The sequence below is a fragment of the Chamaea fasciata genome, unplaced genomic scaffold, assembly GCF_029207755.1.
Source record: "Chamaea fasciata isolate MVZ Bird 193981 ecotype frontalis unplaced genomic scaffold, bChaFas1.0.hap1 SCAF_9, whole genome shotgun sequence".
Classification (NCBI taxonomy): domain Eukaryota; kingdom Metazoa; phylum Chordata; class Aves; order Passeriformes; family Sylviidae; genus Chamaea; species Chamaea fasciata.
This window is the reverse complement of record NW_027094094.1, coordinates 16,128,833-16,154,419: the sequence shown is the minus strand read 5'-3', so window position 1 is coordinate 16,154,419 and position 25,587 is coordinate 16,128,833. Positions and strand designations below refer to the sequence as shown.

General features: G+C 39.1%; 1 protein-coding gene across 2 annotated transcripts in view; it reads right to left on the bottom strand.

Annotated features, from left to right (window-relative positions):
• The window catches only part of PLCE1 (phospholipase C epsilon 1), a 135,834-nt gene extending 113,587 nt beyond the window's left edge, over window positions 1–22,247 (bottom strand). The window contains exon 1 of one of the 2 annotated variants that reach the window (XM_066191211.1): window positions 21,820–22,247. The gene's annotated coding sequence lies outside the window, so the exon portion shown is untranslated. The remainder of the gene's footprint in view (window positions 1–21,819) is intronic. The other variant, XM_066191212.1, reaches the window with a different exon arrangement.
• Window positions 22,248–25,587: the final 3,340 nt, after the last annotated feature.

Sequence of the window (25,587 nt, the reverse complement as noted above, 5' to 3'; positions counted from 1 at the left end):
GTCTAAATTCAATAGAAACAAGCCAAAAAAGAGAATATATAACTTTAAAACTTCAACGGGAAAAAGTAGCAGAAAACTAAGGCAAATGATGAAATCGCTGTTTCAGCTACACATAATAATTAAATCATCCATAATGGATAGAATTAGAAATTATGGGAGGGATAAAATGCAGGAAGCTCAATAATTAATTTGAAGTGTAAAATCTGTTTTGATACTCTTCTCAAGTAACGATGATTAACAATTTTATTTTAATCCATTTTAGAGTGTCGGCTTTCATTTTTACTGATCACTAATCTTCATCCAAAAGTAGTCTGGCACAAATCAAAAGGTAAACATGCCCATTAGTTCACAGGACATTTGACAAGCTATTTTCCCACACAATTAAATTCACAAGTGTAACTAAATGTATCATTTTTGCCAGGGTGGCTGGAGGGTCAGAACACAAAAAAGAACAGCAAATGTAAGGCAAGTTACATTTTGCTACAAATCTGTGGCCTAAAAGTTTGCTAGACCGGGAATTCTTCATACAGTAACTACCACAAGTGCGTGGAAAAAAATGCAATTTCATACTTCAATCAATATTTCAATTTTACTGGTTTAACAACAGGGAGGGTCACAAAGGAAAGTGACAGAGAGAACAAAGAGCCACAAGTTTTACATTCTCCACCCATTACAAAATGCATGTGCATGCCAGATCAGCCAGAGCGGACTCCAGGTGGTAAACTCAGATCCTGTACTAAAGAGATTTAGCACCAGAAAGGAAAATAACAGCTCTGATTCATACAAAAGTTGTGTAGCAGGAGATAGCAGTAGTTCAACGGAGTGGCAAGCCTGGGTCTTAAAACAGAGTCATGTTACCAACACAGCCCATAGAGCGGCCAGTGACACACTGCAACAGCTTAGCTGTAGAGCACATAGAACAAAAAGGCAACACTCAAGCAATTTTCTAAGTCTACATTCTCTGGTAGTCCCTCTACTTTTAAATTGTACCCTGGAATTGATTTTAATCCACTTTCTTCAACCGCACCTACTTCACTTTAAAAAGTTTCACACTATCACCAACACGCACACAAAAAAAGGAAAGCACTTCAGCAATTTTCTTATTCTGATCTCCTACCCCTCTTCCCTGTCCTTCCTCTTCAAATCCACAGATGATGGCTAACATAACTTTTTTGACACAACACACTTGATGGATCTCATCTTATCTTTTCTGGCAACCACTGGCCTTTCAATCCAAATCTACATATGATGATGCTGCTCAAAGGAGAAAAATTTAGGAAGGAGAAGCAGCTGATTATTTTTTCTTGATCTCTTTAGTGTCTTTCTTGCTAGATCAAGTAACAATAATTCTTTGTAAAAGGTATAAAATATGCACATGTATTAGAAGCTGTCTTCAGCATTGACTTTTCAAGGAATTCTGTGATCTATTGAAATGTTTTTATCTTACTGATTTATCTTTCCTAACACCATGATATATTCATAAACATACTCCCAGTATTATTGCTAAGTCAAAAATAAAAATTAATGGATTGGATTGTCACTGCAAATATTATACCTCTTATTACACCTGTTGCTATATGAAACTCTTATAAAATATCACTACTGTGCAAAAAGAAAATGTTATTATGCAACTTCAACATCTCACAATGATTTTAAGATCATGAAATTGACCATGCACTTATGTTGCTTTTTTATGAAGAAACTTTAAAAAAAAAATAATCACATCATTGATTTGCTTCTATAAGCAGAAATTTGCTAAAACCAGAAGGCCATTTATATCCCTGACTATCCACAAAGCTCATTCAGAGATTAGGACTGATCTTTAACAGCCCTCCATCCTACTACATAATTTTCCCATATCTCTCTTACACCAAAGTGTTTCCACACATCCTCCCCAAACAGCTTCTCTCAGACCTTTTTCTTTTCTCTAGAAATTATCTCAAATCTCACCCAACACTGGTTCTGTTGGTCACCTCTCTCCTCAGCTGCTGAGGACATACACCTGCCCATTTCTCTCTACCAGTATCACTCTTCTCTATCTGTGCCTGTTTGAAATCCAATTCATCAAGAATAATGTCTGCATAAGAAGCTCCCACTGCATGTCCAGCTGTTCCCATCCTCTTGTGATCACTGCACTGTGACTGCAATGCAAATGCAATCCATCTCAAGAATCTTTTTACTCAAGTTACTTCACAGCTAAAACATTTTCCCAATCTAGTTCGTAGTATGGTTGTACTAATGTGCTACAACAGCACAAGGGAGAAAATGAGCTGCATAGGGAAGGGAAGAAAATGCCTCCTAATTTCTGCAATTTGCAAACATAATTTGATGTTTCAGCTATGTCAACCTAACAGGTAGCTGCCACCGAAACTGGTAGGCCTACCCCTGTCCTCACTCTTCTCTTTTTGCCCCCATTCCCTCCACCTCACTCATCTGGAGATCATGAGTCCACACAGTTCAATTGATTCACCTAGCTGATAAGCCACAAAACTATTCTTTTCATCCAAACAAACTGGCTCAGTTCGTACTTCATGGAATACATAATCACTGTATTCCATGAAATGAAAATATTAGGAATGCCTGGTAGGGACCACAGTAGAAGCTCAGTTTAGAAGCTCAGTCTCAGTAGAAGCTTCTGTTTAGATCATGTTTGCTGGACGTCTAAATGCACCCTAAAATTTCTCTTGGTCAGGTATGTCTAGTGTATGATGCAAAACCTCATGCGATAGCAAGTAAAAACCACGGTGGTAGAGCCTCTGATCTACGGACAACTGCAAAAATATCTGAAGCTGTGGCTCTGCTGAACAGATGACACGGGTTTCATGTGTCCTAAGTTATACTCTTCTCAGTGTCTGCTTTCCACTGCGATCAAGAGATTCAATTCAGTGTGCCCAGCAAATTCCTGAAACTGATGGAATTCATTACACATGCTATGAAGTGCATTAACAACACAGTGTTAAAAATGCTATCAAGTAAAAAACTCACAAGCTCAACCAATAAAACTGTATTTTGTATCTCACTGCAGAATTGCAGTATTACCACTCCCTGCAGCTTCCTTTACTTGCCTGTCTGCATATGGGTGGCCAAGGCCTAGATCTTCATATAAAATCCACATACAAACATATGCATGCATTTGCATATAAAAATGCTGAAATTATTCAAAAAGCATACTCTTCCTGTTGAACATCCACACTGATTTTGGCTTACAGTTAAATCTGAACATAAAAGCACTTGAAGTAGACAGCAAAGCCTGCACTGTATTCAATACATGCTGGCATTTTCTAAAGCTGCTAGATTAGCTGATGAAATCCATTAATAACTACACTGGTTCATTTTACAAGGCCTAAGTTATGTCAGAAATGTAATGTGCTCCTTCTATCAGTAAAGGGAAGTAAAAATATAAGAAACTAGATCCAGCGTTAGTGAATCATTGTGGATGCAGAGGTCAGCCAACAAAGACAAATGAGTAATTAAAATAAACAACCTGGCAACCATTCAGCACACGCATTCACAGAATGTATTAAGTCTGAAAACATGTGACACAAAAGTAATTTGACTACTTTTTTTTTTCATTTACACTGACTGCATACACTTTAAGACTTCAAGTACAGGGTAATTCTAATTAGTATTAATAACAATTAATTTCAACATTTAATGATTTCTTATTCCCCAGATATCTGGAATTGAAGCCTACAACAGACTAGGTAAAACATCCAACATAATCAAAGACTACAAAACTGTATTGATTTACTATCTGTTTAACCTGTAACTCATTACTCAAGCTAATTTCTTTCTGAAGTCAGCCAGAATTCTGCTTCAGTGAAAACAAAATACACTACGTTGAATAGAGCATTATTTACTCTTAGCAAAGGCATATGAAGGACCAGAACCATCCCACAATGTGGTAAATTAGAAAGCCTTTCAATTCTAGGCTGTCAAAGGAAAAGATGATCATGCAAACATTTGAGGATGCTGTTCAGACTGTGGGAACAAGTAGCAACTGCTTGAGAGGCAAGTAAGGACTGGGTGTTAAGGTGAAGATGGGGATTGTTTAGAGAAGCTGGGTGCTGTCAGTGATGCCAAATGCAATTCTGTATATATGATGCTGTGGGAGCTGCACAGGAAATTCAGTGAATGCCTGCTAGGGCCAGGATTATGAGTGCAGAGAATAAGGGGGACTGAAACAGATACATGACATTACTAAACACATACTGTGGTTTCCATGGGCTAACTGCTATTGGACTGGGACAGATTCAAAACAGCTAAAGGACAAATGCAAGCACTCTAACAATCCTCCCATCTATTCTGGCCACACTGGGACATTTACAAGTATATCTTCAATGTTCATCCTACATGCTATGTATACAAGGTATACATCCTAAGCAAAAGACATTTCAGCACACAAAAACCCCCCAAAAACCAAATAATTTTATTACGTAGTGATTTGAAATAGTACTATGTATTTACATAGTATCTAAGGTATAAGCAACCAGTTAATGAGAGATTCTCAGGCAACAGCAAATTACAGAAATAATTTGTCATGGCCAGTGGATATAAAACTATTGATCATCTTTGCCACATCACCCCAACAACTATGCTTGACAACTGTAATCCCAGTTCAAGCTCTTAAGGAGAAAACTGATTTATGACGAAAATGTTTTGCATATTAGAACTATCCATTTACAATTAAAAAAGAATAATGAGCTTAATTTTTTAGTAGATAAGCTATAGTCTGTTCCAGACCAATTCCTTGAACAGAATAAGAAATCACATTTATTAAGTCCTCTGTAATTTATGTTGTATCATGCACACTATTAGTTTTTCATTATAGTGTTTTATGTCAGAAACAAGCAGGAGATCCTAGTACAAGAACAGGGCACCAACATGTCATCACCATTTTCTAAACCTCACTTCTCCCTAGGGGACCACAGGCAAACAGTAAGGAGGAAATAGCTAGACTCTTAAGAATCACTCAAGATGTGCACAAATCCTATTTGAACAGTTGGAAGCAAGTTATAACAACATTTGATTTGGCATAGAGCATCATGCAGAACCTCAGATTTACCACCAGCATCTGTGTTTCAACAACAAAAAAATCTCAAAGAACTACAGTATTTATATGTCCTGTCAAGTTAGAGTCTTTTTTCTAATTTCTAGAATACTTATCTAAACATGATTGTGTATTAGATGTCTCAAACTATGCAAATGCCTGCCAGATGGTGAACCCTCTCAATTGCCTCATCATTTTCATCACTACATCAGGAAGAATGTGAATCTTCTGCCGGATACCAGCTCCACTCTTCATTTCTTTACAGAAATTCCTTTTCTGTACAATGAGATGCACAGAGAGAAGCTAAAACTGCCTTTATCTTACTGTCAGGATCAATTCTGTATTTCTTTCTAGATCTGATCTGCAATAAGCTGCTTTATTAAACTTTCTGTTTAATGGTTACTTGAATTTCATGCTAAGTGACCTTACCTGGGAGCTGTAATTTCATCATCAACACTTGGATGAACAAGTCCTGCTACCTGAGATGCACAACAACTCCAGCCGTTAAAGGCAGAATAATTCTTCTCCACCTTTGAACAACTACTTCTGGAATAACTTTTCTTAATTTTTTGAGGAACGTGAAAACAGTTAAATGCATAAAAAAGATTTTCAAGCACTGAGTCACTCACAGGAAAACAAAGTGCAGCACAATTAAAAACAAAAATCTTCAAGGCACAGAACTCAACAGACTTGTCACTGTTAAGCAGATCTCTTAGAAAGATTAGACAAAATATAAAGGAAAAGAAAATTACTGACAATAAACTACATTATACAAATGACAAGGATAAATAATGCTTATACAGAAGAAAAATAAGAAATGCAGTGAGAAATAAAGTAATTTTTAAGCATGTAAAAAACAAATGCACTAGTGCATCAGGATTTATTTTCAGATCTGAAAATTTAAAAAATAATCATACAACCCATGCAGAAAAATAAACAATTAAAAATGAGGTTTGAGGTTTAAGCCAACCTACTGGCAAGCTCTAGCCGAAACAGCTGCTCCCTCATTCCCCATTCCCTGTCACTCACAATGAGCTATCTCCTGAACAGGAGCTCCTGCAGGGAGAAGAATCAACTAATCCAGAGGAAAACTAACTGAGGATGGAAGAGTCTTCAGGCAGAATTACCTGATGCTGCTCACAATTCAGTCATGTAAATTGACAGAGATAGCATAAGCATAAAGCCGGGTGGAGACTAAGGGAGAATCCAAGGCCAAAGTAGAAATGCATCTGCAGCATCTCACAATGAGACAGCTTAAATAAGTAATCAAACACATTCTAAATACAATACGGATATACATCAAGTACATACCGATCTATAGGATTATAGACGTGTAAGTATAAAAACCTGAGAGGTTCAAGCAACACAAGTTACAACTAAAAAACAGGACAAACCAAAACAAATCAAAGACCATAAGGCAAGTTCCATCACTTAGTAACTGTAGTAACTGTAGTAACGAACAGTAAGATTGGTACTAGCTGAAATGATCAAGTATTTTTCAAAATTCAGATGTTATCCTTTGCTTCACTGGAATTACTCACATAATCTGAAGTGAACAGCAAGAAACACATTCACAGGACTGCCCACACACTGAGTGTGTGTTTGAGTACCAACAATCAGTCATTCTGATCCTTTGAAACACCTAGAGCTTCAGACTTAAAAATAATTCAGCCACCATCCTATTTCAAAGCTTTGTCCACCTTTGAAAACTTTATGGTACCCTTGAACCCAATGCTATCATTCATATCTTCATTTTATCCTTAAAAAAATTCTCTCTTCAAAGACTCCTTAGTACACACAAACTAAGTACATGAGCAGGAAAAATTACAGAAAGCCAGATGAAAGCCAGATGAATTCTTAAATGAGAAGGGAAAGTAAGTCGGATATGGATTGCTGGCCTTCACTCGTAAAAAATGTCCAATCACAGATTTACAATGGCACACCAGTGACAGAATTGTGTGTTTCACGCTCTGACCCCATACTTTTCCTACCACACCTGTGAAAAATGCTTTTGGAGATGCTGCCTTAACCAGAGGATACCATTTGTCTGAGTCAATTGCTCCAAGCCTTCAGAGGTCAGCCACTCCACACCCTGCCTGGAGCACCACCTATGCCTCCCAGCAAAGTTCCACCCCCTGTACTGGGATGCACACCTCAGCAGTAACAGAAACCAGCACACCAGTTTCTACAGCAGCAGGTTTATTTGCCTGGACACTGGTAACACTGACACTGTGACAGTTCAGCCTTGAGGAAAAGAACTGTTTACCAAATATCCAAACACCATTATCTCTCATTCTCCTTTTTCCTAAAGTGATACCAGAGAGGTACACGTCACAAAGCAAAACCCCATGTCCAGCAGGAATCTCAAGCCCTGGCAATCCTCCTTCTTACCCAGTTCGGCTTAACAGCGAAGTGCCACTGATAGCAGTCTTCCCATGTGAGCTCACTACCATTTCTACCCAATATGAAACCACGCCTTCAAGGAACTTAAAGTGCAACACTGACATACATTTCAATAAACTGCAACTGCACTTTGCCATAAGAAACTGTCACCCTGAATAAACCATCTTTCAAATCAGCAGCTGCTGAAGTTTTAAAATTACTCCAATCCAGGCATGACACAATAAGCAACAAAAACACTTAAATTTCCTTGTCTTGTTTGTTCTTCCTTACAGCATTTTTCTCATGTGAGCACAAAGTCTTCCCTCATTTCCCTCTCTCTCACTGTCCTGCATTAGCTGTAATTCAAGCCACACTGGTGAGAACAGAACAAACCTGTAATAAAAATATTTCTGAGCACTAAAATGTCAGAGGCTATGTTAAAGGCACATATATCACTACAGTTTATCTTCTGTAAACCCAAGCTAACACTTCAACTCACAGTATGCAAAGCCACAGTAGTCCTATTTAAAACATTACTTGAGGAATAACTTTTGTGTTACTGTTCAGCTGTCATAACTACAAGATTGAGTGTGAAACTCTGGTATATGTTTCAAATAAGAATTAAGTGCTAACCTGTAGGAGGACAAAAGTTCAGTCAGTTGTCGATTTAAGCATTTACACTTTAGTTAGAGAAAAGCAAAGAAAACTATTTCAAATGCCGAAAGCTGATATTATTCAATTACTGCACTACTATTCCCCTTCCTCAAAATACATTTTCTTTGTATACCACTCCTGATCTATTCATGCCATTCATTCAGGAATCTTAATATTTAACCTCTTATTCTTTCTCTTTTGAACATCTGCTATGTCCTGTGCATATTATTATGCCTAAGAGAGAATATAAGAGTAAAAAACAGGGTAAGAGCAAAACCAGGCAAGAGCAAACAACCTATTTGCTTAGATTGTAATTAATAAACTGCTTTAAAAATGTGGAAATTTCAGAAGACTATTGATTCAGCAGCCCTGAAAATACATGAAACGATTTCTATACTACTATTACTGTTCTAACATTTCTAGATATTAAGCACTGTGACACTGAAAACTACTGAGCACTACTCTAATATAGCAAATAAAATGTGCTCAGCAAATCAAGACTACATTAATTTTTTTCCTATGACAGTTTCATCAGTCACATCATTCTCTGGGAGAAAGCCTGCCCTGACATCTAATTCAAGCCATGAAACAATCTCTAAGATGTTGGCTCTTGCCAAAATCAAATGTGTAAGCACCAAGTCACCACACATCTGCAAATTATTTTTACAGGATATTGCAAGATGTTCATTACGTTAAGATAAAATTGATTATGTTGGGAAAGACCCTTTTAGTGATCATTTGCAGTTAAATTTTTTAATACTTTAAAACCCCTGTAGGCCTCATTGTAATTCAAATTATAAATACTATTTATTCAATCCCACTCAATAAGTAACTAGGACAGAAATATACCCATGATCAAAATCACAAAGTTTCTTCTATAATATACTGTCACATCTTCTGAGATAAATGGAGTCAAACACAGAAAATACACAACAAATTCCATGTTCCTTAAGCTCCAGCTGCATTTCTTTAACAACTTAATCTATTTGAAGGAGAAACATGCCTGAAGATTAATATAGCATGTCTTCATTAATGATTGTGACATATTTAGGTGACCTTTCATTTGAGAACCTTTAAACCATTGTAATGAAACCTACATCCTTGCTGGGGAGATATTAATTTGCTTTTCCTGGTCATCTTTCAGACTCTAAGAAAGCAGTCCATTAAGTATTTCTGACTACTTGTACTTACAACCTGTGGCTTATAAAAGTGTGTTTGTTCTTCACCCATTATTTTAGGATAAAAAGACAACCTTCACCAAATATTCAAATTAAGTTCAGTCATCATAAAACAGGTCACTCATGGGTAGTACAGTCCAGCTCCTTGCTTCAGGAATAGTAAGAATACAGAATTCTAAACACGAAAATCTGTTCCCTTGATGAGATTGGACTTTATGCCAGACTTTAGTCTACTTCAGTCCGCACAATTTAGTTAAGATAAGAATGTGTGGCAAAAGCTAATTCTATATTGTCTAAAACAAACAATCACTTGTTCAAAGTTTCTTACATTTCCAAAAAGTTCTTGTACTTTCAGCTGAATAGATGGAATTTTAACCCAATGAAGTTGTTGGTAAAATCGATGGACAAGTACCTCAGAGAATATTTAAGGTTTATGTAGAGTAGGTAAAGGTACAATCTAAAACAAGAGAATGCACGATAATCAAGCATTATAACCTTAGTTACTCCTAAAGTAATGTAATTGAAATAATCATGATGCCACTTACAACTAAACCTTTCTTAGAGCTGAGGTATTAGTATTACTAAGGATTTTCTCCTGTATGGACCCTCAACTAATGTGCAACTTCTTCACAGACAAAATGATTTACAGAGCTTCTCTTCTGTACCTGAGCAACATCTGCATCAAATTTATTGAGTCTAGCATTTTCAAGATCTGCACTTTGTAATAAACCCAATTGCTACAGGCCAAGTTAAAAGTTGGAAGAAAATATGTACAGGCATACAGTGTGCTTTGCAAAGTCATTTCCATAAGAAACTAGGCTAAAAACTGCAGTTATAATTTGGAAAATTACACTTCCTTCTCCAGAACACCTTTTTTTTTCTATTTTGACTTAACAGGCAATAGATGCCAGAGAGTCTGCTAGTATCCAAACAAAACTGTTTCATTAAAATCTTAAAATGCTGCTAGGAAATAATCTTGGTTCTTTTACCCTAGGATACATTCTTATACTCGTCTGCCTCTGTAATAACGTATTACGTAAAAATGGGTGTTCCATATATACTTTCTCAGTCAAGCAGAAAGATTTGTTTGTGTTCATTTGATTGTGCATCCCTGCTGCTAACACATTACCTCAATACAACTCTACTCCCTGTATTTAGGTCAAAAAGGTCCTAGAAGGGAGGAGTGCACATATGCCTGATCCATGCTCTAAACTTGAGCAGAGAAGGGATAGCACCACAGAGGAAGCAACTGGTGCCACAGTTAAACAGGCCAAAGAACACAACCACAAAAGGACTGTAAAAGATAATGAGCCAGCAAACATATGTTGAAATGCTCAAGGTTATTTCTGCTGTAAGAGTTGAAGACCAAACCACTGTGTTTTCTGTAACGTACTTGGGCATGATAATGACGAACAAATGCTGCCACCAGCACAGCACTCCGTGATGTTAACCCAGGATGGGATCAATGTGGGTATTTATCAGAGGCACTGTCAAGGCCTCGAGAACACCAAGTTCTTAAATGCCATAACCAGCCCCACCTGCAATCGCCCACAGCAGGCCCAGGAACCATTTCAGCTCAGGACTGCCCCCAGTTCTGGCTGAGCTATGTTGTTGACATCTCTGGGCTCTGGCCCTGCTCTCTGCAGCTCTTGACCATTTGACCAGATTCATCAGATCAGAATCAGGACCCAGCTCACGCACTGGTGCCTTTCTTGACCCACGTGGACTGCAGCAGCAGAGTCTCAGCCCTTGGCTTGTCCTCCCACTGACCCCTCCTGTAACTCCCCAGCACAAGAGGTCATTGGTCTCACCATCAGGCACAACCACAAATGATAAAAAGAACTTGAGGGAAATTAATTATCAAGTAATACTCGAACAGCACTATGAATATGGAATTTTCAGTGTTACCAAGAGGAGGGATGAGGAGGTTACTCTGAAACGCTGAATCAAACACTATCAGGCTAGTAGTGAAGCAGCAAACTGAAAGATAAGGAGCAGTCCAAGGCTTTGTAATCGGACTTCTCTTGGGCAAGATGACAACAGTGACTTCATCCCACTGAGGGGAAAACCCTGCAGACTAGTGCAGGAGGAGGCTCACCTGCAGGACAGACCGTTCAAACCAGTGATGACCCCAGCAGGCAGCTGAGAGCGTTATGAAGTAATAACTGGCACGAGAAAAGATCCCTGAAGGGAGGCAAAGCAACAAGGAAAACTAATGGTCTGTGCAGTCTACACAGTTCTGAAAAAAACAATGGCTGATGCTGGCAACAGTGCTCTGCTTGCAACAAAAATCTATGTAATGTTTCAAAATGGTGCAAAACCAAAAATCTGCTTCAAGACAGTTTGCAAGGTGATGCCTATCAGTGACTTGCAGCAACTGGTCAAGTTCAGTGATGATACGAAATGTTTACAAATAGCAGCTTAGTGGGGTACTGCCTGTACCAACACTCACAAGGTGCAACAGGCAGACTGCAGCTCTCCCTTTTCCAAATCAGTATCTTGCATACTGTATGGAGATCCTTGTTCAAACAGCAACAGTTTCTAATGTGGATAGTATTGCTCTCCTCTCTGGTACTTTCTGGTTGATAGAAAGACAACAAGGAAAAGTCAATTTCTTACAAGGTTATGTGAGAAACGGTGGAGATGAGGTATAAAGATATAGTACCTGTACATGTAGAATAAAGTTCATGGATAACAGTAGATGACCACTGAAGAAAGAGCTTATAAAACCAGTACACCTAAATGAATGCAGACTAACCTGTCCTTTGAGATTTCAAATTAAATATCGTTCATCCGTCTTCTTAGGCATGCTGCTGCCACACCTCAAAACAGTTAGCTGCTCCTGTGGATCTTTTTCATTTCCATCTTTTCCTTCAAGTTCTGGACTTTCTTTTTCTTGATTCTTTAATTTTTTGCAGTAGTCCTCTTATTTTATTATGAGCTTATCTTGCAGTCTTGTAAGTACCTCTTTATAGACCTGTTCCTGTTAATTTAGTGGGGACTGTGTCACACTGAGACCCACTGTTTCAAGACACCTTCTTACTGATTTCCCTTTCTACCTACCTTTAAGAAAAATAAAATCAGTAGAATGAAATTTAGTTTAGAAAAGGCAAGCTCTACCTTCAAACCCAAAATCTACCTTAGACCTCGCAAAGTATTTGACAAACTTCAAACAGTTCACGAGAGTAATCTGAGAACAAATTAAATTAGAAACAGACTGCACACTCCTCACACTGAAGTATTCAAGGATTCTGTACAGTTTTTTGGTGTATTTTGCTCATTAATGCTGGTTGGTTTTATTTAAGCGTTCTAATGCTTTTCTAAAAGGAGAAACAGCTATGGAAGTAATAAGGCTAGTAGTACTACAACATTTTAATGTTTTTGAAAACACAATGTATGCATTTCTGCACTTCTGATCTTACATAGGACTTCTCTGAAAAAGAAAAATTACACCCACTACAGAAAATGTAACTATAGAGAAAAAGCCAGCAGTTTGGGTGTACACTGTTTATCTAACTTAATAATAGTTGTACATAATCCAGGTGTGCATTATTATTGCCTATAACACCCATAAAAACCAAAGCACTTGCTTAGTTTTCATGATTCACTCACCAGAAAAAAATTACACAGCAACATTTACATAATCTTAGATAGTTATGGTAAAAAGAATGTGCAAGAGATATTATTATGTACTAATTCTAAACCCCATATTCTGATTTTTAATACTTAAATTCAAATATTTGACAATAATGAATTAAATATTTTTGAACCATACCAGAACATATTAAAAATAAGTCTAAATTTTATGGATACTCTCCCTCATAACTTAATATTCTTATTTTATATAGTCATACATCATCCAAGGGATTGTCAGACTATCTGAACACTCAAAGTTTTAAACCTTGAACAGGAGAAAACCAAGTACTAGAAGTGCCTACACATAAACATACAATAAATAATACAATATCTATGCTTTTTTAATTACACACGCATACGTACATCAAATATTGAAAAAGTAAGCAATTAGGTCTTTAGGTTTAGTAGCATGAAAGACAAGCCACATGCACAAAAACTGTAATTCTGTAGATATGGAATTAATTGTTGATATTTAGGACTGCAACTAGAGGGGGAAAAAAAGTATCACCAAGCTGATAATCAGAGGAAAAAGCCCATGCTAATCTATACGATTTCACTGTAGATGAAAGGTCTTTTCTTGGGGGCTTTGGGTCACATCTAGCAAACAAGAGACAGACAAGTCATACCAAGAATATGTCAAGGACTCAGTACTTCCAAAAATCTGTATGCAGAAAGATCAGAACTTCCCTTTTTCTCTGACAGAGGAGGGGCCCCAGCTTTCATGCTTTTCTGGCAAATACAGGGAACATGGCCAACTTTCTTTGCATTTGCTGGCCAAAAGCTGAGACAGTCTCTGTCTCAATTCAAACTTTAAAACCTTTATTGGGATGCATATGATTGCTCACAGAATAGAGCTTTATTGTAAGCAAAATGGGTAAGGCAGGAAAACCAGGATACAAAGGCTTTTTTTTTTTTTTTTTTTTTTAATTTTCCACTGATTTCTTTGACTCAAATGCACAGAAAAGGTATGGGAGGGTTTTGCTTAATGTAAATTCAAGCAAGAATAAGCAAGTGAAGGCTGGGGTTTCTTTCTTTTGTCCAGGGCTTTCCATTCTTTTCAACATCAACCTCAGAGCTCCAATGCTGTCATACCAAACAATTTTCTTTGCTTTAAATCTGTGCACACACCTTCCTCAAATATTTTTACAGCTCTCCCACTAACTCATAAGTCAATTGTATGCAGCTTTCTGTAAAGCACCATGGTTGAAATGAAGTTCAGGGGTGCACTGAAGCTGTTATACAGGATAATACTATGCTGCACTGTTGTAACCGTGGTACAGTATCTTTTGAGGCTAAAATCAGAAATTTTGGCCTCAAAACCAGCTTTCTGTATCTAGCCAACAAGACAACTGACTGTTATGGATAAACACTTTCATTATCAACTTCCATAACAGAATAAAGAGTCTGCGGAACGGAACGAGGGGATGACACAAACATGAAGTTAAGGTTTGGGCAAAGTAGAATGATGTTCGCAAATTTTAAGAGAATACACAAACTTCCCTCTTCTGGGAGGGTGGAAGTGAAGTCCTCTAGAAAACCCATTACTGTCTGTGCATCTCTACCATTCCTACACATATCAGGTAACAAAACACCAAACAAATGTTACGATCTGAATCCTGAAAGAGAATTCAGGCAGGCATAATAGTCTAATACTATACAGACATTTGAAAGATGTTACTGCATATTTTAACACTGACCTGTTTTATAGCCTGCTGTCTAGGGAACTGTTTATTTCTACACACCACTACTGAACCTGGCTTGCAAATCTAGAATCACAGTTCACAAAGTATAAAGAATTAATTTCTAAAGAGAATTCCCAGTATCACCAATTCTTACAGTCATGTACTCAGACGCACTGTTTTTCCAGAAGCCCTAGTTGTACTAATAATGCCATTATTCATAATCTGAACCTTAAAAACAGAACCTTTATTTATAAAAACAAAATGAAAATGGGAGCAATAATGGTTTAATAATTCTAAGACAAAAAGGAAGGTTCCACAGAAGGAAAACAAGGTTTTGGAATTTGATGCTCTTAACGGTGCTGACAACACATTTTTCATAATAAAATCAGTTTGTTGGCATGTTCCCAGAATGGACTGGAATGACTAGACAAAATAGTGAAAATACATCTCAATTGAAGATATTATCCATTTACTAATATCATAAATTGCCCCATTATTTTCCTAATTCCTCCAAAGTGAATCTAAAATTTTATTATTTTCTTATCTTGGTAAAGCAGAAAGACCATTTCAACCCAAAATGTTGCTGACTTCCAAGGTACATTGCTTTATATAAATGAATCTAAAAAAATTTAAACAAGATTCTGTTTTCTCTGATTCCTCAAATCCTTATATCTCCTACTACAAATAATTAGTTTTAAGACAGAGTTTCAGAATTAGCTGCACGAACATAATCAGAGTAAGAACAACATTTCTCCAAAAAGTGCTCATAATTGAGTGACACAGGGATCCAGTGAAAAAACATTTGCCATAGCTCAGAATTTGCTGGAACAAGAAAAAATTTCAGCTGACCACTAAGAACAAAAAAAGGGCATTGAATAATTTAAGAGACTCAGAAATGCCTTAGTCGTGGTCCTAAACTAACATTTTACAAGAATATTCTTTCTTTATAGCAAATCCAAAATGTTTCTGTAACTATCTATAAACAAATTTAATCTGTGCAAATAGATTGGTAGTTGACGATATCTGCTTATCACAAACAAGAACGAACAGTATTAATTTTATACTCTTTCTCCACATTGAAACTGGCTGCTAAAGCTAGGTCTTTTAATGATCACAGCATTCCTATACCAGGGTACTACAAATACACTTAACTTTTATTTTCTTTTAGAAAAGGTAGGTGAGAATGGAAACAACTGAACAGTGCATTTGGGGATTTAACTGCACTTCCAAACAAGTTTCAACTTTAGACCTTTATCTACAAATGTTTTCTGCTTAAGTACCAAGAAGGCGAGTTTGGCTTAGGTAGATAAAAACACCTTCTTCTTCTACCTGACACATCTAAAAAAAAAAAACAATTAAAGAATTAATAAACAATTCTGTTTCATACTGCAAGATAAATCACGTACTGGAATCTTGCCCTACAGTCTCTGAAATCTGTTTTAACTAGGGGGACAAAGGCATAACAAGTACCACAATGAAAACAACAGTACCCAATGCTACATGGACTTGGCCTAAGCTAATATAATTTCACGAGATGATGGAATACTGATAGCTACTTTCTAAATCCATCCAACAGAAAAACAAATTTAAAAAACTCTATAATTGTACTTAAACTACCCAGTCTAATGATATAAGGAATGCCTCTAAGTGGGACTGTCATGGAGGTTTTAGTAAATGACACACATATGAAAACAATCAATTTTTACGTTGTTTCTCCCTATTTCATTTCTAAGTCTACTGAGTGAACTCCACCACTGAAGTAGAACTTCTTGCTTATACTTTTCTAAATAAATGCACAGAATGAGAAGACATGTATGTTCAAATCAGTAATGACAGCAACATTCTGAGTGGCTCTTAGGACAAAAATATTTCAAACAGGTGTCCAACTGTTCAATTTTATTGTTTCTTTTTTTGTTGTCTCTTCCATAAATTAATTATAAAGAAAACAAAAAAAAAGGTGCAATCATAACAGAACAAAGGTAATTATGCAAAATTCTCCCCTTTTTGTATGTTGTTTGGGCATAAAAATGCAAACAACAAACTATTCATACTGCACTGAAAATCTTCAAGGGCTCTAAAGGAGCCATCTTAAGAAATATTCTTCACCTAAAAAATGCAGAAGTAGCATAACACGAAAGATTACAAGAAGCATTATTTGCCTGGTCTTCCTTGACACCACTGCCACTGAATATGTTACAAAACCATGGCCTGTGGCACAGCTGAGGAGGGAACATGAACTCCAGATCCCGGCAGGGACTCGGCCTGTTTGCCAGCCCCGCCTGCAGCCCAGGAGCTTCCAGCCTTGCAGAGATACTCCTCCATGTTTACTGCTTCCCACAAGTGTGCTGAATAAAATGGGTGCATATTGACTGATCAGTAACTTAAAGCTTTCACAAGAAATACCTGCAATGAGGTTATCTTCCCACAGCTTCCAACAGAAACAATGCATGTACTCACAAAACACCTGATACACTTGAAAGTCACTGAAGTATGACTTTTTCTAGAAAAGTTAGAAAAATACTAACCAATTATTAGTAATCTCTGTCCACCGATGCAGCAATCTGATTATAAATGCATTTTACCATACTTGTCCAAACTGAACAATAACTAACTGGTTGAAAATACATCTTAGAAAAATGTCAGAGTATGAAAATTACCTAAAATTAAAACAGAAGCAGAATATCATCTTCAAAATGCAAACCAGCCTGGATATCACAACACTGGGTTTTCCTTTTCCCTTGTAATTTGGTACATAGCTAAAAATCCAAAACCCTAAAGGAATTTAAAAGGGGGTATTCATATCACGAAAGTTCCTCAAGAAGAAATCTACAGGTTGTTCTCTGATGTGAACTGTTGGTAGTGTACAAAGTAGTAGCTTTGTATGGGTATGACCCCTTTTTTATCTTGCTAAATTCCAAAGAGAAACCAAGTTGTTTTTCCCCAAAACAGTGCTGAAAGGTATTTGTACCGCTACAGAAAGAAATTAACCTAATCCAAGCAACAGAGTTTTGTACTTGGAGTAAAGGAATGCATTATGAAAATGTTTGAAAGAAGATGCAGTGTAACAAAAACCTCAAATACCAAAGATCACTGCAGCAGCATTCTTGCTGTATGCTGTAGCACAGACAGAGAAAAATACTGTGGGAGGAGAGATCTCACACCAGAGCATTGTCTGAAACAGCAGACAGCAAGGTCCTACTACACAAGGCAAGGTCAACGCAACTGGAGAGTCATCTGTTTAAGAAAACACACTATTATTAGATGCAAGTTATGCAGCACTTGCGCATACTAATAGAATAAAACCATTACCCCAAAAAGAAATATTTTCAAATGGTAGCTTCAAATTCGTTCTGTGTTTCTACTTTTTTTGTCTCATTTAAAACATTGAAATAAGTAACACTAGGAATACTGAAAATGCCTGAGCATTTAATTTTTTAATTACTTATGAAATGTTACAACTGACAAATACAATCATGCAGTGAATTTACTTTTAATGGGCAGGCACTACAGAAAATGCTGAAACAAGTTATCAAACATTACTTACTGACAGCAATGTAGAATAAAAAGTATCCCAGAGGACAGCCTATTTAAACTGTTATGATATGCCTGGGACTACTGGGAGTAAAATGTCACAGTGTATATATACAGGCCCACAGAATACTTTCCCTGTACAAGACTCAAGCCTGCACTGTCTCTATAGCCATTGCTAAGCCAAGTACACACGAGTTTCGGATGTAAAGAATGCAGGAGGCAGCTCCGTAGGGCATGTCACATACTCCACAAGGTTTGTGTCCCTGCTGCTCTGAATCACTTACTGAAAGAGCTGGTATTACCAGTGGCACCATCACTGACACTTGAGAAATTGGAGCAATGTAGCAGGCTCTGGAAGAAGGATAATTCTGGTGGGGAGTTGAGCTCGTTCCTCTTAGCTCTTGTTACCAGGTTTCAGTAGGTGCTGCCATATCAAGCTCTTGCTTGAACATGTTGCATTATTTATGAATGACTGGGCAGTTAAGAAGAAAGTATTGTGGATGGCCTACTTTAAAATGAGTGACATTAATTCTGTCGTCACAGACATGTCAACATGACAGAGTATGCAAAACCAGAGGACCATACTTGGATCCCACATTGACATACTTACAAATTAACTTCTTTGTTTCAAGTAAACCCAAATAAACCCAAAATTCTGTGCCTTGAAACAGAATAAAAATATTAACAACCTCCCAATATAGGAAATTCATAGAAAGTCTGTCAGCACTTTATCCTCAGCTCTTAAACACAAGTCTTGTTTCAGCAGATAGACATTTTGCCCAAAAAAATCACGGACTGAAATATCACCAATATCTGGCAGTACCATGACTATGGAAAACCCCACCCACAAGCAGATATATAGATATATATATATATATATATAGGTTTGCCAAGACAAATAAAGCAGTATGCAGAGTAAGCTGGACTGCTCTGACATAATACATACTCAGTCATGTAGGTCCTCAAGTACATGAGCCACACTTCTAAACAATTAAGAAGGCTCAGGAAGCGACAAATTTAAGGAAAAACATGGATTTCATGCTAGCATGCTAACAGTTTTTTAAAACAGAGACATGATGAAAAGTGTTATTTACAAATGAATCAGACTGCATATTAAAGGTACAGAGAGCTGTTAACCTGCTGTCAAATTATAGCCATTGCTCAGCTAAACCATCAATGAACAGGTAGGCATGACAATAAGTCTGTCCATGCTGGAGCTGCGTGATTTGTTCCAACATTTCAATCACTGATATTTTCAAGAAGTATATAAAACACAAAAAATGATGTGAATTATTGCTAATAACACGTATCATTGCCATTTATAAAATTTAAGAGTCACAGTCGTGACACAAAATTCATTTTGCACTAAGTGCTGTAGAAACAGGAAACAACATGACAACCCGTGTTCTGAAGTGTGGTCATCATTGTTTTAAAAGAAAACACTCCTAAAGAAGTGCTTTTGTAAATATGCACATAAATTAAGTTGATAACTAAAAAAACCCTTAGTTTAATAAAAAAGATCCCTATGCAAATCATGGGCTTCTAATGAAATAATACATTAATTGCTTTTTGACTTTTTAATAACTGAAGTTTTCCTTTAACTAATTCTCATTTCAAATCCAAGAACTATTGCTAAATCATAGCTGCTCTTCTCAAAAAAAATGAAAAAAGAAGGAAGAGCTGCTAACTTAAGCAAAATGTTTCCAGTGGTCATAAATCTACAATCTTTTATGAACAGTCACTTTTCAATATGCCCCTTGCTCCTATATTGGATTTCCGTGCAGGTTCTAGTCACTAGTGGATCTTACCATTCATATGTCTCTTAAATAAAACGGCCCTTTGATAAAAGAAATACTCACTTCTACGGATACTTACAAATAGTGCTCAGATTGTTTCATTACATTCTTTTGGATAACCTAAACAGAAAGAATTTGTTTTTCTCATATTGCAAATCTCCCAAATCTCAAATTACCTTATCATCTCCATAAACTTGCTCTACGATCTCCAGTAAACACAGTTTTGAGAAAATTTTTATTCTGTGGTAGGGCTTTCATGTTTCTTGATCTGAAAGTTTTATCTTGTGGCATTTCTTTTCCTTCTTAATATCTTGGGACTCTGGTTTGAACACCACGCTTTTATTGCATAAGACGCGTCACATGAAATTAATGTTAACTGAGAGGGCAGAAACTGCACTGCCTTGTCTACAGTCACAAAATTTTAATAGCAATCTTCTTACCATGTATGAAAACACAAATGAACCTCATTACAGTATCTGAGATTACTACCTCAATACGGCAAGAATGAATTGTATTTAGATGACTAAGAAAGCAAGACTTTTAGTAATCCTCTGTAAATTTATGCAGATTGGACATATTCTTTTATGTCTTGGGAATTTCTCTTGTGCACTTCCTAATACACGAAACATAGTGTCTGTTTCTGGTTTCACCTTGTATGTTTCACTGCTCACCTATTTTCTTCAGTGTTTTTGTAATGATCACAAACATTGGTTGTTTGTCACTGACTTTTTAAGGGATGTGATACCACAGATCAAAGATGATTATTTGTAGCTGGAAAAACATGACTTCTTAAACTACACAACAGCCACTGTTCTGCAATGATTACTAAGTGGCTGCTTCATAATTGGCAGGTTCTCTGATCTTCTTTCAAATATACAAATATAAAGGATGGAAACATTCAGCAAACTTTTGTCATACAAACGTAGAGGATTTTAGAAATACTTGAAAAACTTTTTATCAAACTTGTAGCATAATAAATACAATAAGAAGGCCAATTCTGCCCCTTACACAAATGCCTTATTATGAAACAAAACATTTTACTATTCCTTGAAGTACAGCTGATCCTTCAGGCATTTCTCTACCACTCTTAATCCAGCTCTTTCATTTCCTTTATCAGAAGAAGCCCAGTTCACAGTCACCTGTATAGGCTCTTCCCTTTATCACCTGTGCTGGTGGCATTTCAAGAGGGTGCAGCAGAACAGATAAGCATCACACCTAGACACTTTGGTCCTGATCCTACAAACACTTCAGCGAAACTACTTCTCTAAGTGTTTGCAGACCCCGAGTCTTTCCAACTCAACAACGCTTCACCAAGTGGGGCAAAGAGAAGTCTGGAGCTGGGAGGAATGCATTGCCCGCTCACGCCTGGGTATCACGGCCTGCTGCACCCCCAGAGAGCAGAGACCCACTGAGGAGGGGAGACAGACACAGCACCCCCGCCACCCACAGCCACAGGCTCCCTCTAACACCACATCTTCGATGCGCTGCACCAATCTTCAACTAAAATTTGCCAGACTTCAATGTAAGAATTACGATTGATTGGACAATCGCAGTGGAAGAGAGAAAGTGAGGGATGAACTTAGAGCAGTTTCTAGCATGTGGGATAAGGACAGCCCACCCCAACTTTCTTTTGCATTTGGGGTTTTCTTGAACCCTCCCAGAGGAACGGGGAGAACCCGTAAGCCGCAGGTCAGGCGGGGAGGGCGCGGGCAGGGGGGGCTGCGGAACGTGGCCCAAAGTGGAGCCCCCGCCGCCCCCGGCACGGCCGCAGCGAGCAGCCCGCGGCAGCCCCCGGGGCCACGAGGGCCGTGGGGGCCGGGCCCGGCCCCAGAGAGCCCCCGGAGAAGAGCCAGCCAGAAGAGTCAGGGAAAGAGCCCGTGAGAGCGGGCGGGGGCGTGCAGGGGACGCACCTTTCAGCGTCCCCCCGGCATCTTGTCCTCCTCCTCGGGTCGGCGGTGACTCCAGCGGCCGGGCCGCGGCGGCGGAGCGCTCTGCGGGACGGGGCCGCCCCCGCCTCGCCAGGGCTCCACGGCCGCCGCTGCCCGGGGCGGCGGAGCGAGCGAGGCGCCTTCCCCTGCGGGCCGGGGGCGGGGGCTGCGGGCGCGCACCGCCCCGCCGGGCCCGGGAGGGACGGGGAGAGCTGGGGAGGGGCCGCGGGGCAGCGCCGCCGGCTGAGTCAGCCGCGGGCAGAGGGCGCGGGGCCGCCCGCGAGGGTTGCCCCGGGACCGCCCCTGCTCGGTGGTGGAGAGCGGGTTTCTCCCACCGGATGACTTCGCTCGGGACGGGTGGCTGAGGACATCCCCCGCACAGGAGGCAGACGGGATGCGGCAGCTCCTCCTTGTCCTGCCCCGTGCAGCCCCGCGCTCCCGCAGGCACGGCGCGCTGCGGGCGGCGTGTGGAGCGCTCCACGTCCCGCAAGTGCGGCAGCGGGAACCGCTGGCCCCGGCCCCGCTGAGGGGACTCCCGGAGCCACAGAGCGCGTCCCGGGTCCCGTCCCGCCGCTGGGAGCTGCCGGCCGGAGCCGCCCGCGGAAGAGCTTCCTCCTACCTCCCGCAAACGGGCGCCGTCGGCCAAGCGCCCCAGCCCCGCGCCTCCGCGCCGCGGAGTAGCGGCGCCGTCTGGCGCGGCTGGAGCCGCTCCAGCGCCATCGCCGTGTGCGCCCCGCGAGCGGGGGCCGGGGCGGGGGCGGGCCGGGCCCGGCTGCCTCACCGCATCGGAATGCGGGCCCGCGCCCCCCGCCCCGCTGAGCCCCGGGCGCGCCGCGCGGCGCGGGAAGCGCGGCCGCGCTCCGAGCGGGGCGGGGAGCGCAGCCCCGGCCCGGTGCCTCGCCCGGGCAGCATCTCCGGGGACAGCGCGGAGCCCGGGGAGGGCGGGGGAGCGCGACTTGGGACAACGCCGTTTGGAGAAGACAGCGGTGCACCTCTGCCTGCGATTTTTTCCTAAGTACGAGGAAAAGAGTCTCGTAAAGTTCCAGTTTAAAGGAACCATTCTCAAATTTTAAACTGGCGAGAGCTGGCTATAGCTAACTCGGCTAAATGGGTTTGTTTAGGACGTTTTTATGTGAAGGGCACCAATTCTCATAACAAAGGTATGCGGGGATTGCGTCCCAGTCTGGGGCTATAAAACTTCATTTATTTCATTCTTTGAAAGCAAGGAACCCATCGTACCACTTTACATTGTACTATTTACATTATACTACCACTTGAAAATCACATCTATCCCATTCTCAGTATTCTACTTTGTTACCTGAGCAAACATTCATCACCTCATTACAATAATTATCTTGTGAGCATAATACAAGAGTATTGATGTCCTGTAGGTAGTAATAACAGTGGAGAAAGTCTGTTAGGAAATACTCTATTCAACAAATACATCAAAAAAGTCAGTGAAGTTACCCACTGATAAGTTACGTGTTTTCAGTTTTTATGTTGTTATTTGGATTTTTAAAACAAATTCGGTCAGCTATAGTGTGTTATAATAATTCCCGGCGTTACATTTATTTTCTGTTCTGAGTCTTTCCATGGCTTACAGGTTCTGATTATTAGAACAGAGAGGAAAATATATCCACCATAGTAAAGCACTTTGATCTTTTTAGCAGAATACCCTCTAAATAATTTATTGTTTAGGAGACATGAGACATGGTAAGCCTGAACTAATTTAGATAATTAACTTGTAATATTGATCATTCTATACTGAAATACAGTACATATTGGATAAAATCCAGGTCTTGTGGAAATTTTAACATTCCCTTTGCCTCCAGCGAGGCCTGGATTTCATCCACTGCATATAGTATCCAAAAAATGCCATAAGACAATATTTTGCAAAAACTGAAATTTGAGTAGTGAATCTTTTCCAACTCTTGTTTTGTGCGATCTGTGTATTTTTCGGTACTTTCATATATTTAGAGCCTGAATATTGACTCAAAATACATTCAATTAATAATCTAGTGTACACTACAACTTGTGTCAGTTGCTTCATAACAAGTCATGCAATGGATTTTCAGCTCTACAATAGTGACAATGAAATACCCTCCAAACACAGGCAACACCAACCTTTCCACAGAAGATTTTTCCAGTTACTCTCTGCTTTTCCATTTGTTTTAAAGAGTGCAGGAACATTGCTATCCCATTACTCCAGGGGAAAATATATATAACTGTTCCTTTACAATGTGTTTGCACTTTTTTTTTCAACTTCTAAAAAGTCCAATGACAAAAGATACCCTCTACTGAAAAGGAAGTGTTACATTTTACTGAATGGAAAATTTGGAGAAATCACCATACCCTTGACTTGCCAAAAGAGCATCTGTCTTCAGGCACATATCAATGGGCCAATTTAGCATACCAAGGATCAATAACAAGCTCAAGCAATTTGTTGCATTAAGGATTTTATTCTTGAGATCCAGCTCCTCACCTGTAAATTGAAGACTTCTTGTTTCATCCGGATACTGGACTATTATTTAATAGCACTAAGATTTTTGAACACTCTGTAAACTACACATCAGATACAACACAGGTGCTCTCTATAAAAAAAAAAATTAGATGCTTACTTTCTCTGGGATGACATTTGCTACTCTGAAGCTGTAGGAAAGAAGAAATTCTGAATATCAAAAAGCTGCAGGACTGCTCTTTTCCTAAAACGTATTTATGCAATTAACAGTTCAGAAATTTCATCCCTGCTACCAAGCATTGCAGGATGAGAACAATCTGAATATGAAGAAATAATGGTATCTAGATAAATGTAATAAAGTTGCTGCAAGCAGAGCTACTTGGGAAGAAGCTCATTTCCTTGGTGGCAAGTTGGAAAGCTGCTGTTAAGATTGTTAGCCAGGACGTCTCTGCCTGGTTGTACACACAATGGCAGCGACTCCTCTCAAAAAAAGGCACCTCCCTTTCTTCAAATTTGTTCCCAAGGTGGGAGAATTCTGCAGGCAGCCAGAATTCCACTTTCTCTGAGGGACTTCCACATCTGAGCTTTGCAGAAGTGAATTTTGAGCTTCCTGGCAACCTCAACGTTATACAGATGAAGAAAGTAATTTTTTATTTTTTTTTTTTTTTTTTGCTGGACTTAACTCACGGGTCATGGTTTCTTTTTAACATTCTCAGCCAAGCAGAGAGTGCCTTGAGAATGCTTCAGTTTTCTCTCTCATTGTACATCAGCGTCTGCCCTGTTCTCATGAGAACTCTCTGTTAGTCAACACATTATACTCCAGTGCTCCATCAGGCTTGATGATTTAGAAAGACAACACATCCATCTCAAATACAGTGTTTAAAGGTAGAGAAAAACACAGTACTTCCAGAAAATATTGATGTGTCTCACAGTCTTCTACCAACCATGCATTTTGGAGTTTGGGTTACAGAATTGATTTAGAGATGAACTTCAAAGTGATGCATAAATATTAAATTCCACACATTCCCATAAGATGGTAAGTATTATTGACATTATACAGATGGGGAAAGTAAAGCAATGTGAGTTTATTTGGGCAATTTTTCCCATGAGAAAAAAAGTACAGTGGTAGCATCAGAATTGAAGAACACCTGGCTTTTTTTCTGCACTCAGTCTGAACTATGTATCACTAGCCTAAACCCTGCAGTATAATCTATAAAGGAATATTTTGTTTTTAATCGTGGTATTATATAGCAATATTTTCAAACAATTTACTTAACAAATTACATAAAACA